This window comes from Mandrillus leucophaeus, unplaced genomic scaffold (genome assembly GCF_000951045.1).
Source record: "Mandrillus leucophaeus isolate KB7577 unplaced genomic scaffold, Mleu.le_1.0 Scaffold145, whole genome shotgun sequence".
NCBI lineage: Eukaryota > Metazoa > Chordata > Mammalia > Primates > Cercopithecidae > Mandrillus > Mandrillus leucophaeus.
In genome coordinates, this window is record NW_012101421.1 from 1,961,258 (window position 1) to 1,977,849 (window position 16,592).

Genomic DNA, 16,592 nt, shown 5'->3' on the forward strand with positions numbered 1-16,592 from the left:
TGTGTGTGTGTGTGTGTGTGTGTGTGTGTGTGTGTGTCTTTTAAGCTTTCTGACTGATTCTATTAATAACATGCAACCAGTATTGAGAACCATGTTTCTAAGCAATTATATTTACTAAATCGTGGGCTTCATGGGTTAATTATTTTATCTCGAACACACATTAAAATACAACAATACCTAGCTTGTTATAAATGTTAAAATGATTTCTTGTGTACCATCTGAAATTGTCTGACATTCTACCAGTGGCAGATAAATACTACTTGGGGATGCACTATAAGAAATGGAAGAAACCAGGACTTTAATATCTGAAGCTCTGAAAACCTGTTACATTCCAACTCTGCCACTTCCTGTCTGTGTGACCATGTGAAGATCAACATCTTTGTTGGCTGTTGCTTTACACACTGCAATTTTGATTAGCCATCTTACCACCCCTTCACTTCTCATCCCGCCCCTGTGGCTCACACCGGTCCTCCACAATTCTTCCAGAATGTTACTGTGTCCTCTAGCATGCAGTTAGAGGAGTTGGCTTATGCTTTTACCACATTCCTCTAGGCACCAAACTTATAGACTGGCTAGTGATGGCAGCGGCAGATATAACAAAAAAGTCATAAGACCTTTATCTGAATCCATGAAATGTAGCCCACCCCCACCACCCAAGCCTTAGCTCATAAGCCCCAAGGATCAGGACGAGTTTATCTTTATACTGTACATAGCACTTGACACTTCTTTCTTGGTCGTTTGCTTCATGAGGGACAATGGCTTCCAGCCAAGTTTATACTCACCGCATTTCCCCCTCCTTCCCCACCTCCCAGATTAAAGCTTCCTTTAGTAACTAGAAGCAGCTGAATATCTTCTTTGCTTGATTACCTATATAATCCCTAATTCTAATACCTAGTACTTAGCACCTTTCTTCTGAAGAGCATAAATTGCAGTGGAAATAGCATCTCATTAATCCTCCCCACATCCCTGTGAGGAAGTTGCGTGGCAAGCATTAGCTCTCAGACTAATCCTCCTGCCTGCAAGTGCGATGCAGGGTCCTGCTGCTCTCTAGCACAGATGCTTGCTACTGAGCAAGCTGGTGGAGACAACCAATATGTGCGTGACAGGAGAAAGCTCTTCTCTTTGTTCAAGAGAGAAGTGGTTCTGTGCAGCCTGTCACAGTGGAGTCATTCAAGCTCTGTATAGCCTAGTGACGAAAGGAGATAAAGCATCACTCTGAGGCTAGTGATGGACTCGTAAGTAATGCCTGCAAGTAAATTCCTAATAAAGCCCAATTATTAGACTGCGCTGCCTTCTGAGAGCCAATCTGATTACTGAGACTTCGTCCTCTCTTTTTATCTCTCCCTCCCATCTGGCTGGCTTTTGGAAGAGATAAGAGTGACTTTTTGACCTAAGGAAACTTTGGCACCTGCTGCAGAAGAAAAAGTGCAGAAAGACGCCAAGGTCGCAAAATAATAATGAAAATTCAAGTTCAGAAGGATGCAACATCTTTCCAGTAAAATTTTCTCTCTGAGAGAGTGAGACATAATGGTAGAAATGAATATTTTGACAGCAACATGACATTCTGAAGAAAGGCGTTCAGCCATTCAAGATGATGTGGGACAACAGCCTCCTGATCTAAAGTCCAATTTCATTCATTACTTTAACTCCAGGGGGAGGTTCCTTGTGGGGAAACTGTGAGGCTCTTTCTGAGGAACTGGAGCCAGCCTCCTGCCAAGCAGGCTGTTACCAGTCAGAGAGTCACTGCAGGAGTGGCCATGCAGGGAGATAGTGAGAAAAGTTAGTAACAGGATAGTTTTCTCCAGGCTTCTCCTGGAATATTCATGGCAACAAACAGGTGTCCATTTTCAAGAAGGGACTTTCAGTGGATTCCTTCTAAAAGGACTCAACATTTATTTTTAGGGAAAGAAAAATGCTATGAAATCATCCTGGGGTAAAGATAAAAGAAGAAGGTTATCCTTATTTTGGGGTAGGTCTGCAGCAAGGGAGGGAGGCAGGCCCTGGTGGGTGCGTGTGCTGTGGAGACAATGAAGTGTGGCTTGTGGAATCCTGCTTAGGGACACCCTGCTGCTGTGGGTGAAATGGAATCTCTTATCTTCCTCTGCTTTTCCTCTCCTTCCTTGTAGGGAGCCAGTTCTTTCTCTTCTTTGCTGTATCACCAACCCTCGAGGGACTATGGTGCCACAATGAACCCTAGGTGGAGGGCTCCATGGTGTCTAGGAAACCCTCCAAGGTCATCCCCTGCTGGAAAGAGAATTCACAGAAGCCTCTGAGACTCACCCAATCAGCTAATCTGGAGCAATATTCTTTTCATTATCAGATCTTTGACATGCAGCAACAAATTATTCTGAAAAGTTTACCATATTCTCTGAAGCTGAATTGTGGATGCTATACTGTGTGGCTTGAATTATTTCGCAAATTCTCTAGCATGGTAGGGACCCAAATTTCATCTCGGGGAAATAAATCCCCCAGAATTTGGTCATTCCAGCAACTTTCCCTATGACTCATTTCCCTTTTTCTCATATCAATTAATCAAATTTCTTTTAATTTTGCAAAAATTTTTCTCGAACTTATCTTTTAATAAATTACTCTCAGTATTTTCTCCTATCTTTTGTAGACATGTAGCAAATTCAAAAAACAGAAGCAATGATTTGTTTAGTTCCATGATTTTCAAAATGTGGTCCAAAATCTACTGGTAGCAAAACTACCTATGTCGCTTGCTAAACATGCAGGTTCTTGGGACCTCCTTTCAGATCAATTTATTTAGAATCTCTGGGGTGGAGCTAGGGAAGATATATTTTATTTAAAAACTCTATGGTTGATTCTTTAAAAAGCTACTGATCTAGGCAAGATCTTCTGGAACTGAGGAAAAAGGATCTGCATTTTTTCCCTCTACTAGCTTTACATTACTGGAAGAGCTATTTATACACTGCTGACTTGGATAACTGCTCAACTGCCTAGATAACTTTGCTTGTATGGATCTAGTTGAAAAGTAGTATTTCAGTTAATTTCCCTGTTTTCTAATTTTGTGTCCTAGACTTGGCCGTGTTATGGATTAAACTGTGTTCCCTCCAAATTCATGTGTTGAAGCCCTAACCCCCAAAGTGACTATATTTGGAGATAGAGTCTTAAGGAGGTAATTAATGTTAAATGAGGTCATAAGGGTGAGGCCCTGATCCAATACGACTGGTGTCCTTATAAGAAGAGGAAGAGACACCAGATCTTTCTCTGCATGTAAGCACAGAGAAAAGGCCATATGGGGATACAGCAGGACGGCAGCTGTCTGCAAACCAGGAAGAGAAAAGCTCCACAGAAATCAACCCTGCTGGCATCTTGGTCTTGAACTTCCAACCACCAGAAATTGGAGACAATAAATTTTCGTTAAGCCACTTGGAGACTTTAGGGTTTAGATTTTCTTTCTCACACACACACACACACACACAAACACACGCATGCAAATGTGAAACACTATGCAAAAAAACCTTTCTAAGGTGAAATGATTCCTTCTCTTAATAGGTCAAAAGAATGACTGTTTCCTGGAAGTTGGACTGTCAGTTTGATTAAACTGATGGAAGGCTTGAGGGACTCTTTCCTGCATGAGAGGTGTCCCTTTTCCTGGCATCGATTTTTACCTAGACTACTTTCTGTTGGTTTCATTTGCTGCTCCTTAACCCTGGAAAAATCCCGAATCTTGAATTTATTTGAGTGCATCAAGGGTGGTGTTTAAAGATTTCAGTTTTGCGTTGTCTGTTTTCACTTTTCAATTTTGCATACAAGAATGCCAATTGAAGTTTGTCCAGATTCCAGGTGTTCTGAAGTGACTGTCTAGAATTGGTACCTTCTCTACATGACTAGAACTTCTGCCAAGGGAAGAAGATGTCTTCTAAAGACAAAAACTTGTAACTAATTTCAAGAGGTTTTCTGCATTCTTGGGATTTGTTGAAAATACATTCTAAAACCTATAAAATAATCACATACTTTTGATAATACCTTGTGTCCGTGAAACATAAAGAAATCCACATTACAATCCATACCATCTTGCTCTCAGACCTGTCATGGTGACTCAGTCTTCTTTCTTAAGTATCAAAGATGTAAATCTTTTCAGAGAAAGCAAGAATTTGATTGTTCATGAAAATACATAATCAAAATAGAAATTGTTCTATTCAGCAGCATAAACATTAAGCCCAAGAAACAATTTGTTGACCAGTCTTCCATATCCACACACTAGAAGCGACAATGAGGTAACGGTACCCAACTTACTAAGAGTAGTAAAAGTAATTTCTCTTCAAGAGCAGCAGTAGCAGCAGTTTTTGTCCCTAAGGAAAACTGCCGGGAGACTGTAGCAAAGGAAAGATGCAACCAGATAAGTTATTCTCATGATAAATTTAGCTTTTCCATGTTGGAATCCACTTGGTGCTTTGTGTGGTGAAGCCCTCCATCGAATCTCAGCCTTCACTGAAAATCCCGTGCTTTGCTGTTTCCTGCTGATCCCCACAAGGAACGTTTTAAATTGAGAGCTGCTGTTTTTTGTTGTTGTTGTTTTCTTTTGACATGCAGTACTTCTTCTTCTATAGTGCTTCTTAACAGATATCACGTCTTGGAATTTAAAAAAATTTCACCTTATTTTCCTAAAGTAATTATTGTATTAACATTGCTTGAAAAAAATATTTCTTATGTGTCTTTAAGAAAATTTAAGTAACTCAAGTAATGAAAATATTTTCCTTGAAATGAAAGATTTGCTTATCCAAGTCCAGAATATCATTTAAGAAATATGATGCCCAAGTCATCAAAGCTAAAATGATTACATGAAGAGGAAAATAAACAATACCAAAATCAATCACAGATATTTTTCTCTGCCATACCAAATACCAAGATTTTTAATAATAGTCATAAGTGTCATATAAAATCATCTAGAGAATATTTCACTGTACATCTGCATGTATTTTCTTTTCATTTTTGCAAATAGTATGACCTATTCCTGCAAAAGGTAGCCCCAGCTGTGATCTAGGTACCATAAGAAGTCCTATGATGCTTACAGGATATTTATAACTTAATCATAAACAGACACGTAGCACAACGAAAAAACAAATGGCCAAAGAATTTGAATAGACATCTCTCTCTCTCTCTCTCTTTTGTATTTTTTGTTTTGTTTTGTTTTTTTGTTTTTAGAGATGGTGTCTCACTCTATTGCCCAGGCTGGAGTGCAGTGGACCGATCATAGCTCACCGCAGCCTCAAACTACTGGGTTCAAGCAGTTCTCCTGCCTCAGCCTCCGAGTATCTGGAACTATAAGCATGCACCACCAGACCCGGAGACATTTTTCAAAACAGATATGCAAGTGGCCAATAAGCACATGAAAAGGTGCTCAACATGATTGGCAATTAGGGGAATGCAAACCACCATGAGATACTACTTCACATCTATTAAGATGGTTATAATGAAAAAGACAGATGAGTATTGGTGAAGATGTGGCGCAATTGGAACTGTCATAAACTGCTGGTGTGAATGTAAAATGGTGCAGCTGCTTTGAAAAGCCATCTGGCAGTTCCTCAAAAGGTTAAATATTTGTTTAATGTTAACTGAATTAACATATGAGGCAGCATTCCCACTCCTAGGTGTATGCATACCCAAGAGAAATGAAAAGATATGTTCATACAAAAACTTGTATAGGCATGCTCAGGGCAGCATTATTCGTAATAGCAAAGAGTGGAAACAGCCCACATGTCCATGTATAAACAACAAAATGTAGTTTATCTGTACAATGGAATATTATTCAGCCATAAAAATAAATAACGTAGTATTACCTGCGAAAACATAGATGCACCTTGGAAATACACTACATGAAAGAAGCCATTCAAAAAAACCCATATATTGTATGATTCTATTTAAATGAAATGTCCAGAATAGGCAAATCTCTGATGACAGAAAGTAGATTAGTGGTTACCTAGGGCTAAGAGTGGGGAAGATGACGGTGGTGGTGAGGGAATGATTGGTGATTGCTAACAGATAGAGGTTTTGGGGGGAGGAAGTGATTAAAATGTTCTAAAATTGTGGTGATGGCCACGCGACTCTGTGAATATACTGAAAACCATTGAATTATATATTTTAAGTGGGTGAATTGTATAGTATGTTAATTACATCTCAATAAAACTGCTCAATGTGAATCTACCATGGGTTTTCTAAATGTTCTGGTTGCATGAATAGATCAAAAGGATGGAATAAAATTCCAGGATTGGCCTGGGCTCTGTACATCACTCGAAGGTGGATAAAGTGAACATAAACTTAAAATGATGACTAAAATGGATAATGCTTCAGCAGAAGCATAATCATCATCAGAACAGTGCCAGGACTCATGTGGAAATCCAACTCTAAACATTTTGTATGGAAGTGGAAGTCCTAACAACTGAACAGAAAGGTAAGTAGATGTAAATGGAACTATTCCTATAAAACTCCAAGCTATCAATCTTTGAATATTTATAGCCAGGCACTATACTAAGTGATGTACATACATTATTTTAACATTTAAAATTGCCCTAATGAAGTGGGTATTCTGATGTGCATTTTATAGGTAAGGAATCTGAAAATAGGTTAAGTAAATTACCCAAGGAGAAGCAGCTTGTAAGTGGTAGAGGTGAGATTTAAACTAGCATTTGTCTAACTTTCAGGTCTTAATTACTACACAATACAGCTGTTTAAGATATCTGCATTATAACCTTCTCTCTCCTCTCTCTCTCTCTCTCTCTCTCTCTCTCTCTCGTCATTTTGGAGTGAATGCTTACGAAACCTTAGGAGAGGGAGATTACAGGAATTGCCACTGACATGGTGGTACAGTTGCTATAGTAACCAATCCACCAAATTCATCTGTGCTACTGGGCACACACTTCTGCCTCTGTAATACACCCATACTGACTGGGATCTCTCACTGTATCAGTGAACTCCTGTTAATGCATATGAAATAGAAAGTGGTGAGGGCCTAGTGTACCCCTGATAGCATTGAAGTGCTTCTTTTAAAGTTTCCCTCTCTGACTCAGAGGTTATTCCCTCTTTTAATCCCATCATTTTGCATGGGATGCTCTGATGTGGTTGGTTTTGAGGGGTGCTCAAAATCAGAGCCAGACAGCCGTCTGCTGTTTTGCTCTAAGAAGGATTTACAAATATGACTATTTTCTTTTTGGTGACAAATTGACCCTCCCAGCCCACTAATTCCTCACTCAGTGCCAGATTGTGAATTGTGGACCATCCCACCCCGACCCTGACATTCAAAATAGACATTTATCTGATAAAAACACATCTCAGAAATCACTCTGTAGAAAATTTGAAGGGAGCACCCAACGATATGCGATTGGAGTGTGTACACACACACAGGCACACACACACAGACACACATACACACACATTCATCTTTCCATATTTTTCAACAATGCCTCTACATTTTCAAGGACTTTTTCTTCTCAGATATTGCTGCTTTCTCTCTTCTTCCTCCTCTCCATTTCACTGGCCTCGCCTGTCTTCAGAGGCACCTGAAGGCACATAAGGCAGGGAAGTGAAACCGACTGTAATTCTTCAGTTCACTTCTCTGCAGCCTCCAGTGAGCCAGTCTCCATACGGTGGCCCAGCTGAGCTCTGAGGAAGTTCAGAGTCCCCGCGCAGGTGCAATTTACCAACCCCCTCACAAGTGCTCTGGGAGCAAAGAAGCCAGACATATGCATGTGAAAGGCTTTGGGAGCAGCAGAAAAGAAAGTGTCTAAGCTTAAGTTTATGAGATTAAAAAGAAAAGGAACTCTCTTCTATGAAAGGAAGAAATGAAAGACATTTGTAACTCAACCAGCCATCATGTTCCTTTTGAAGAATGAAATATAAATTGCTGAGAGCTGTCGAAAATTCTAATGCTCCCACTTGCTTCTGATGCCCTTGGTTTCACCTTTGGTTCCCTCCAACTTCATTCTCCTGGTGTTAACAGTCTCTGACTATTTCTGTGCTATCAGTGACATCACGAATACGTCCTAGTGTTTTTTTGATAGGCCAAAGTGCATTCAGGTAAGTTTTGCTAAATATGTCTTTTAAAATTAATAATATACAAACTTAAAACAGCATTTTATGTTCAGTTTTTCTACAATCTCAGCTGATCTTTCTACAAACCCTGGTAAGTAGTTAGAACTATAATTATTAGCCCATTTTACTGCTGCAGGACTCGACTGAAGTGGAACCAGGCCCATTTAGGTTTATGATTTCAAAGGCAGCCGTGTTTCCACAATAGTATTACTTCTTTTCTCAGTTCAACTGAAAAACATGCTGATTTTTCCATTTTAAAATGTATCTACGTTGTAAATAATCCTTAGCAGGGCCTACAGCTTCCTGTATGATTTGGACAACCCCTCTTGCCACAAATGTAGCCACACACCCTTTTTATTTTTTTATTTTTTTTTTAGTTCCTGGAAGGTGCCAAGCTCTTTTCTGCCTGGGAGCTTTTGCACGTGGTTTTCTCTCAGCTTTGCCTCTCCAATTGCATACTTTGCCTTCTCCCCAGGCCCCTTACTTAGAATGGCTCATCTTTCAGGCTCATCTCATACCTTTGCTGCAGAGAAAGTCTTCCCTAGTCACTCGAATAAGGTTACAGCTGTCTGTTACAAAGTGTCCCAGCCCATGTCACTTTTCTCTTGTAGATTATGTATCGCCAGTGTGATTATTTTGTGTTATTATTTACTCTTTCTCTTTTTACTGTAAATTGCATGCAGTCAGAAATGTGTCTGTCTTGTTCAACTCTGTATCTCAGAACTTAGCTCAGAGCTTGATGTACCATATATGCTCAATACAAATGTGGGGGATATTCCACACAACAACTTCTGATTAGTAGTAAATTGCAGTACATCACTCTAAGTTTTCACTATCAGTGTGACACAGTCATCGGCCTGCATTTAAAAAGCTGTCAGAGGTCCTGAAGTTCTCCTTGCTTCTCAGGTGTTTTGCCAGGTCAAATTACAGTGGGAATTAAGATGATTTTGCAACAAATGCAGTTATATGTTTATCTCCTTATATTCACATAACGGGTTGTCCCCCTTGAACTCTGACACTTCTGAAACTACTGCATTACGTAGCACAACAATGGGTTTAAAAAAAACAAAAAAAAAATCTTATTAACTCAGATTACATATACATAGTTATTGAACCGAATGGAATTATAGGCGGTAAGGTACCATGATCGACATTTTTTTTCTTGTGACAATATTTTCTTTCTTTTGAGGACTGACTTTTTTTTTTTTTTCTTTTTAATGGAACTCTGTCTATAACTCTAAATTATATAAGGTTGGGTATGCCCTGATTTAAATGTGTCTTGATTTGTACTTATCTTGATTTGTAAATATTGAACACCTAATTTCCAGTCTTTAGAACTTTCTTGCCCATCTTCTTTTTCTTCCTTTTTCAGATAGTTCACATTCTTAATAACTTGTTTGATGCCCCTTATTTCCTTGCATTTTGCTTACTTCTTGTTTTTCTTCTTTTTCTCATTACCCTATAATTTATGTTCTCTTTTTATGGTAGGCATTCCCTAGCACCTTTCTGCTTTACTTCTAATGTTGCAAATAGTTCTAATCCTATATGCATTAATATCATTTGTGAATAGATAAACCTCTCTGGTATTTACAGTAAAATGAACACACTCATTATATCATCTTATTACAACAGATAGCCTTTCTCTGGTTAAGTCACCCTCCTACCCGTATCAAAATAGTGTTTTTGTTTTGTTTTAATTTAAAGAAATCATCAGTAGTAATTCATGTATTGTGAATTATCTTGGAAATCAATGAAAAGGACATGGAAAATGAACGTATTTTCTGAATTCTGAATGAATGAGAGAAGACCAACATTTATGATCTAACAATTGTTAAAATGATTCTCTTGAAACAAAACATAAACAGAATGAATTTTCAGTTAGAGAGGTCTTATTTTATGTTAGTAAAATATACAGGTATTTTTATAATTCCAGCTTCTACCTGGTTATTTAATCACCTGAAAGCATCACCAACATGAATAGTGTTTTACTGTCACAAAAACAAATCTGCCACCCCTCTAGTACTTCAGTGCACAGAAATCCCGGAAAAACAACTTTTGGTTCAAATTCAAGCTTCAAGGTTTTTTGTTTGTTTGTTTGTTTGTTTTCCATAGTTATTTTTCATAGTTAAACTGAAAGTTCTTATTTTTCTTTCTTTATTTAAAGTACATTGGCTCATTCTATTTTTAGTAAGTCAATATTATAGTGCCAAATCTCAGCAACTTCATTATTTAGCCCCTTAATTCAGAACTAATAATTAAGTGCTGTAGACCAGAAGGATAGAATTCTGACTTTCTAATGTCTTCCCCTCATTCTTCATTGGTTGAGTGGCCTGAAGAAGAGTTAGATGGCAGGAACTTTTAATGACTTGTGTGGTGTGGTAAAACAGAAGTGGAAGGTGTAGATCAGAGTTTGTCTTTTGTCGATGCCACATCTCCAATATACACTCACAATGGCAGGGTATTCCCCTGGTGATAAGGACCTCTGACTCAACACTATTCAGATAATTGGGTAAATTACTTATCTTCTCTGAGTCCCAGTTTTCTAATCTTTAAAAAGGCTGAAAGGGTGCTGTAAAGATTAGAAACACTGTAAGTGGTAAGTCAAGCTTTGTGGTAGTTGCTCAGTCAGTGATAGCTACTATTATTGTTGGCAAATAATAGGTTGTGTGTATGTTTGCGTGTGTGTAATCATCTTTAAAATTACCTATATTTTTATTGCACATTAGCTTTGTTGATTGACACTGAGCCAACCTTAAGTGTCTATCTCAATTATATTTAAGACCAATAGCAATATGTAACGAACTCACATTTTTGGATCAAGGGTCAGGCACTGAGTTAAGTGCTTTGGTTACGAATATTCAGAGAAGTCACCGTCTATTGGGGTCTGAGACAGACACATAAGACAAACCTACAATGGGGTAAGTATTCCTCCAGAGGCTGTTCACTTTGCAGAAGGCAGGCAGGATCTATACTCAATCCAGTTGATCCACTCAGAAGTCAGGAATCCTGATAACACATGCCATTTGATCAAAGCAACTGGAGATACAGACTGACACTCAGAAAAATAATTGTTCACGTGTTCATTTAGTTTAGATTAGTTTGCCTAGATTAGTTTGCTGAATATGTGCCCGTTAATCTCAGAAAAGTAGTGTGTTAAATATACTCGCCTACTTTGATTTCCTACTCGAAATGATTAAAATATCATATAAACAATGTTTAAGCCTCTTCTGAATAATGATGACCATTCTACATTAGGAGGTTTTATATCCAGTATGCTTGAAAAAATGAGAAACTCATCCATTGTTTTAATTAATCACTATTTAGCTTCCAAGGATCACTATTCAAATCCTTAAGTCATATTCTGGAAAAATTAACTTCTAACTTAGCACAGTAGAATTATTTAGACTTGAGTTCTTTCCAAACAGAAGGATGAAGACTAATGGGGATTTTTTTCCACTAGAATAAGGGCAAATTGTTTTTGTCCATTTTCTTCACTGATACATCCCAAGTACATGGGTTGGCAAACTGTGGCTCACAGAATAAATCCAGTCCACCTCTTATTTTTATATTTTTGTGTAGCCTGAAAACTAAGAATGTCTTTTATGTTTTCAAGAGGTTGAAAAAATTAAAAGAATAATATTTCATGATGTGAAAATTATATGAAATTTCAGTGCCCACAAATGCAGTTTTACTGTAACACAGCAATGCCCATTCATTTATGTACTGTCAGTTGTGTTTTTGCACAACAGGGGAAGAGTAGCATAGTTGCAACAGAGACCTTGTGACCCCAAAGCCAAAAATAAACACTGTGTTGCTTTTTATAGAAAAAAAGTTGCTGACCCCTGACTTGGAAAAACAACTCTCCTAATTTTTTTTTAAAGTCAGATACATTAATATTTAACCCTCACAAGTTTCTTTTTAAAAGAAAAGTCTTAAGTCTACATGTAACTCTTCAGTCAATTACTAGATTACAGCCTGGCTAGCATTTGAGGAGTGATAGTAAAAAACAGCACACTGTGAATGACAACATAGACTTGCCACACTGCCTGGGTTGAGCTGTGCAATCACAGAGCAATGCTTAACTTCTCTGTGAATCAGTTTTTTATCTACATGAGGCTAATGATGGTACCCATACCTTGGGCTATTATGAAAATTCAATTAATTAATGTTTTGTGAAGTGCGTCAACATCACCTGTTACTCAGTAGCAGTTGTAAAAAAGGTAACAAATTTTTTACTGTTTTTTTAAGTTAAGAAAATTGGGATACTTAGAATTTGCTAAGGTAATGAGTGAACCTCATGTTCATAAAAATGGTAAAAATACAAGCATGAATTAAAACTGGAAAATGTCCACTTTTAACAGTAAGTCCTCTATTTCAATACAATGCATTGGTATCCTTTTTAATTGCCTTCTGATTGTAGGATGTAACTATTTGACTCCCACACCGGTTGATGTAATTTTGTAATCAATGGTCCTGTTTCAGATAATAAACAAATTGTATTCTGAATGGTTGAATAATTTCTGATACAAAATTTAACTACCTAACAATTTTTAATCTGAGGGTATCAAATTGATATAAAGGGAAGTAACAATTTAGAGAATGCATGGATACAAGATTAGTTTGCTTTGTTAAGGTTATTATTCAGTTCTTAGAAAGAGAACCAATAGAAAATATTGTCCTACATTTAATGAAACACTTTCTAAGCACCAAAGCCAGGAATCAAAACTGTATATTAGGAAATGTAATGGCATTTTAGTTATTGCAAGTCATTTTAGCAGATAGATAATTAGTACCCTTCATGTTTAAATAGATTTTTACATTAATTTATGAGAAATCTATGAATAGACTATGTTTTGTAGTAAATGAAATCTTAGGTAGTCTCCTGTTGTTTATAAAATATAATTTCTTTAAAACTACACTTTGATATGGAACCCCACACAGGACATAATAGCTAGTTGTCAAATGCTTAAAAAATATGATCATTTCATGAATGTATTTCTATTACAGGTGTTTTCTTGGAGAAGGTTCAGTAAACTTTTGTTATGTGCAATAGTAACGTAGATTAATGTATTGATGAAGTACAACATTGAGCCTTTCTTATTTCATAATCTTAATTCATTCAACTTTTAATAAGCATTTATGTGTTACATTGTGTGAGGTGCAATGAAAATGTAAAACATTAGTTAATTTTATCCAGTTAATTAATATCTAGTCCAATTTGATTTATTTGGGATAATTGCTAAATTATACATTAAAATTTCAAACTGCAAATAAAAAAACTATTTGGGTTACTTAAGCTAAATTTAGACTGTAAGTCTTCTGTTATTTACATTTAATGTACTAAACACTGCATATCATGTCACTTTATGAAACTAAATTTTCATGCTTTAGATGATGTTAATATTGACTTGCAGAAAGATTAAATCAAGCTGATTTAATCTATCCATCACCTCACCTCTTTGTCATGTTTTTGTGTTGAGAATGTTTCAAATCTACTCTTTTAGCAATTTTGAAATATGTAATACTTTTTTAATAACTGTGGTCACGTTGCTGACGCAATAGATCACTAAAACTTATTCTTCCTGTCTAACTGAAACTTTATATCCTTTGTCAAGTCTTGTCATCTTAAATTACTTTTGTGTGTATTTGAATACAGAGTGACAAGTTTCTTGTTTTACTTATTGTCCTTACGTTAAGTTTGGTAAAATGGAATACGAATTTGAGTGCAACCGGTAAACTTAGAAAAACTAAGCAACAAGAGGGAATCTTTTAAATTAATTTGAGCATTTGTATAAAGATTTTATACTTGAGTTCCTTTACTTTTCTAGACTTAATAAAAATGTAAAATTATTTAATAATCTTTAAAATGCTTAAATTGTGATTATGTTAATATCTCTACTTTCTATAGATAACATATTCTTTAACAAGTGAATTCTGTTTTGAAGTTATTCTATTTGCTTATACTTTGTACTTATTCCAAAAGACTGGTCAATTTTACATTTTCATCTCCCTCTCTGAATTTAATAAACTCTTTTATATTTAGAGTTTAAAAACTACAGGTGGATAACAAGTAATAAATACAAGGTCCTTCTATTCAATTGTCTTCAATAAAAGTGATGTAATCTCAAAACCAATTGGTTAACCATTTATCCCCCTGTTAAGCGACACATAAGGCTGAGGGAACATTTTTATATTACACTGATGCTATAATAAATGGGCTGATTTAATACTGCTGGTTGCAACTTATAGCATTTTTGTCTACTTTAAAGTTAGGAACTTCATGGTTATTTTGGCATTCTTCCTGTGAATTAAAATTAAAATAATGTAATTAGTCTGTAAAATTTAAAGTGCTACATTTACGAATAATGGAATAAAACCCAAATTATATTATTTTGAGGTCAATGACAGGTTCGCATGAACTATTTTCTTTTCTATATCTTTCTCTTTTAAAAGAAAATACAGCTTTCTTCCTACTGCAGAAGTATCAGATTCTTGCAGCATCCATGACACTTGTAAGCATTTAGTGGTCAGACACCACTACATATCCTTCAAATGATGTGGCCCAGTGAAGCTGGAAGGTGTCGTCACGGAGCCAGGCAGCCTGGTATCTCAGTCATCCACCAGGACAGAGCCAGCAGGCCTTAGCTGGTGTGCTGAATCTTGACTAAAGTGGGAAATGGATTTTGCATTTTGAAAGTCAACTCTTCTAACATCGAATCTTAGGACATACCTATTAAATAAAAGTGCATTGAGAGCTTCAGAAATTATTTACTGGATCAAATTTATAAAGCTCCTCTGCCAAAATTACCTTTAGAATAAGTTAAATCTTAATTTGATTATTCCTCTGGCTTTCTGAATTTATACCGCATTATACATATTTTTAAAAGTATGAGTAAATGTATGTGCAGAACTATAACTGTGTTGTCTGAATTACTGACTATGTATGATATATGCTAAATGAAGTATACTTGTAGGTCATTTAAAAGTGGTAAATATTAAAATGACAGAATATTAATCACCAATGCCCACTGCCCATCACACTGAGTCTGCCATTTGGATGTTTAGACAAGCGAAAAATTCCAATAAAATAAAAATACTTTTCATGATTTTTTCCTCATTGGCCTCTTGTGCTCACTGTTAAAAGCACAAGGGGATTTAGATTCTTGTTTCTTCTATTGTCCTATTATCATCTTTTGACACCACGATTCATTAACTCATCTCCCACAGATGTTAGAAAAATCAACTTACAGGGTTTTGTTACAAGTTCAAAATTCCTCATGCCTACTCTTGGCCTCTCCTTAACACTAGAGCCGCCTAAAAAAGTGTAGAGAATATCTTCCATTTCTTGAAACTTTAGTTACCTAGGTCTGCTGGAAATACAATGAAAAGTACACACACACACACACACACACACACACACACACACACCCCCCATTTAATTCTATAAGGCTGCACAAGGTGGGCCCCATCCTTTAGACATCATTCTGATTGGGAAAATACCCTGCTAGATTTTCAAACCATTTGCTTTACTAATGTAACACTTTGGTGGTTAGGCTGGAGTAGCCTAGCATCTGGAATCATGATGTTTTATCATGAGAAACTGAGAGGATACTGTTTCTCTTTTCTAAAAAGAGAAAGAAACCCTTTGCTAGGGCTCATTAAAAAATGGTTTTAAAATTGGGGCCAATAAAACACGATTGTCAATTCCTACAACCTTTTTATCTCAGCAGCATTTTTAAAAGGCATCATTTCTCTCTCCCCTGAAATCCTACTTGCAACACACACAGCCACGTTTCTAACTAGCAACAACAGGAGCAGCAACAACTCCCCAACTTCTTTGTCACTGGTGAGCAGGCACACAGCCCAACTGGAGCTAGAAGCCTCTCCACTCCCCCATCCCAATTTTCAACTGCACTCTTCTCAGAAATGGGAGTTACTAGGCAAGATTCACCCCATCACCCTGAAATCTCTTGCTTTACTCTCCTTTAAAAGTGAAAAGGAAAGGCTTTCCACAACATAGAAAAGTTTGCCTGGGCACATGATACCAGCATTTCCAATAGTGACCCTAATAGACAAAGCATTTTGGAGCACTGACATCCACAGGGAGCAGATCCCAGTCATGAAGAAACAACTCGAGTGTGTGACAGCAAGACCATGAAAGCCTTCCTTTGCAAGCATCGCCTGGGCTCTTCTGCTCACCCAAGGCAGAACTGAAGAGGGGTGGAGTGGGCATTCCTCACCACAGGATCCCTTTTGTAGAACAAGCCCATCTTGAGATTTGTAGGTAGAACTGGCTTAGAGAGACTGCCAAAGCTACACTTCTAACTCTCCTGGCCTTTGGCCCCACCTGCCTGTCAATTTCAGTCTGAGTCCACAATTCCCATGTTTACCGCTCTGGAGATATCTAGAACCTCGGCTTTGGAGCGCTCAGGGATGCTGTTAGGCCAGTTCCCTATTGACCTTTCAGGGACTCTGAAATCAACTTTCCCCACACACTCTGAATTGTTTGCGTTTGTTTTCATCCTGCCAGAGCCACCCGC

General features: G+C 37.2%; 1 protein-coding gene across 1 annotated transcript in view; it reads right to left on the reverse strand.

Moving 5' to 3' along the window:
• The window catches only part of KLHL14 (kelch-like family member 14), a 102,583-nt gene that overhangs the window by 82,700 nt on the left and 3,291 nt on the right, over positions 1 to 16,592 (reverse strand). The gene's annotated exons all lie outside the window — the stretch shown is intronic.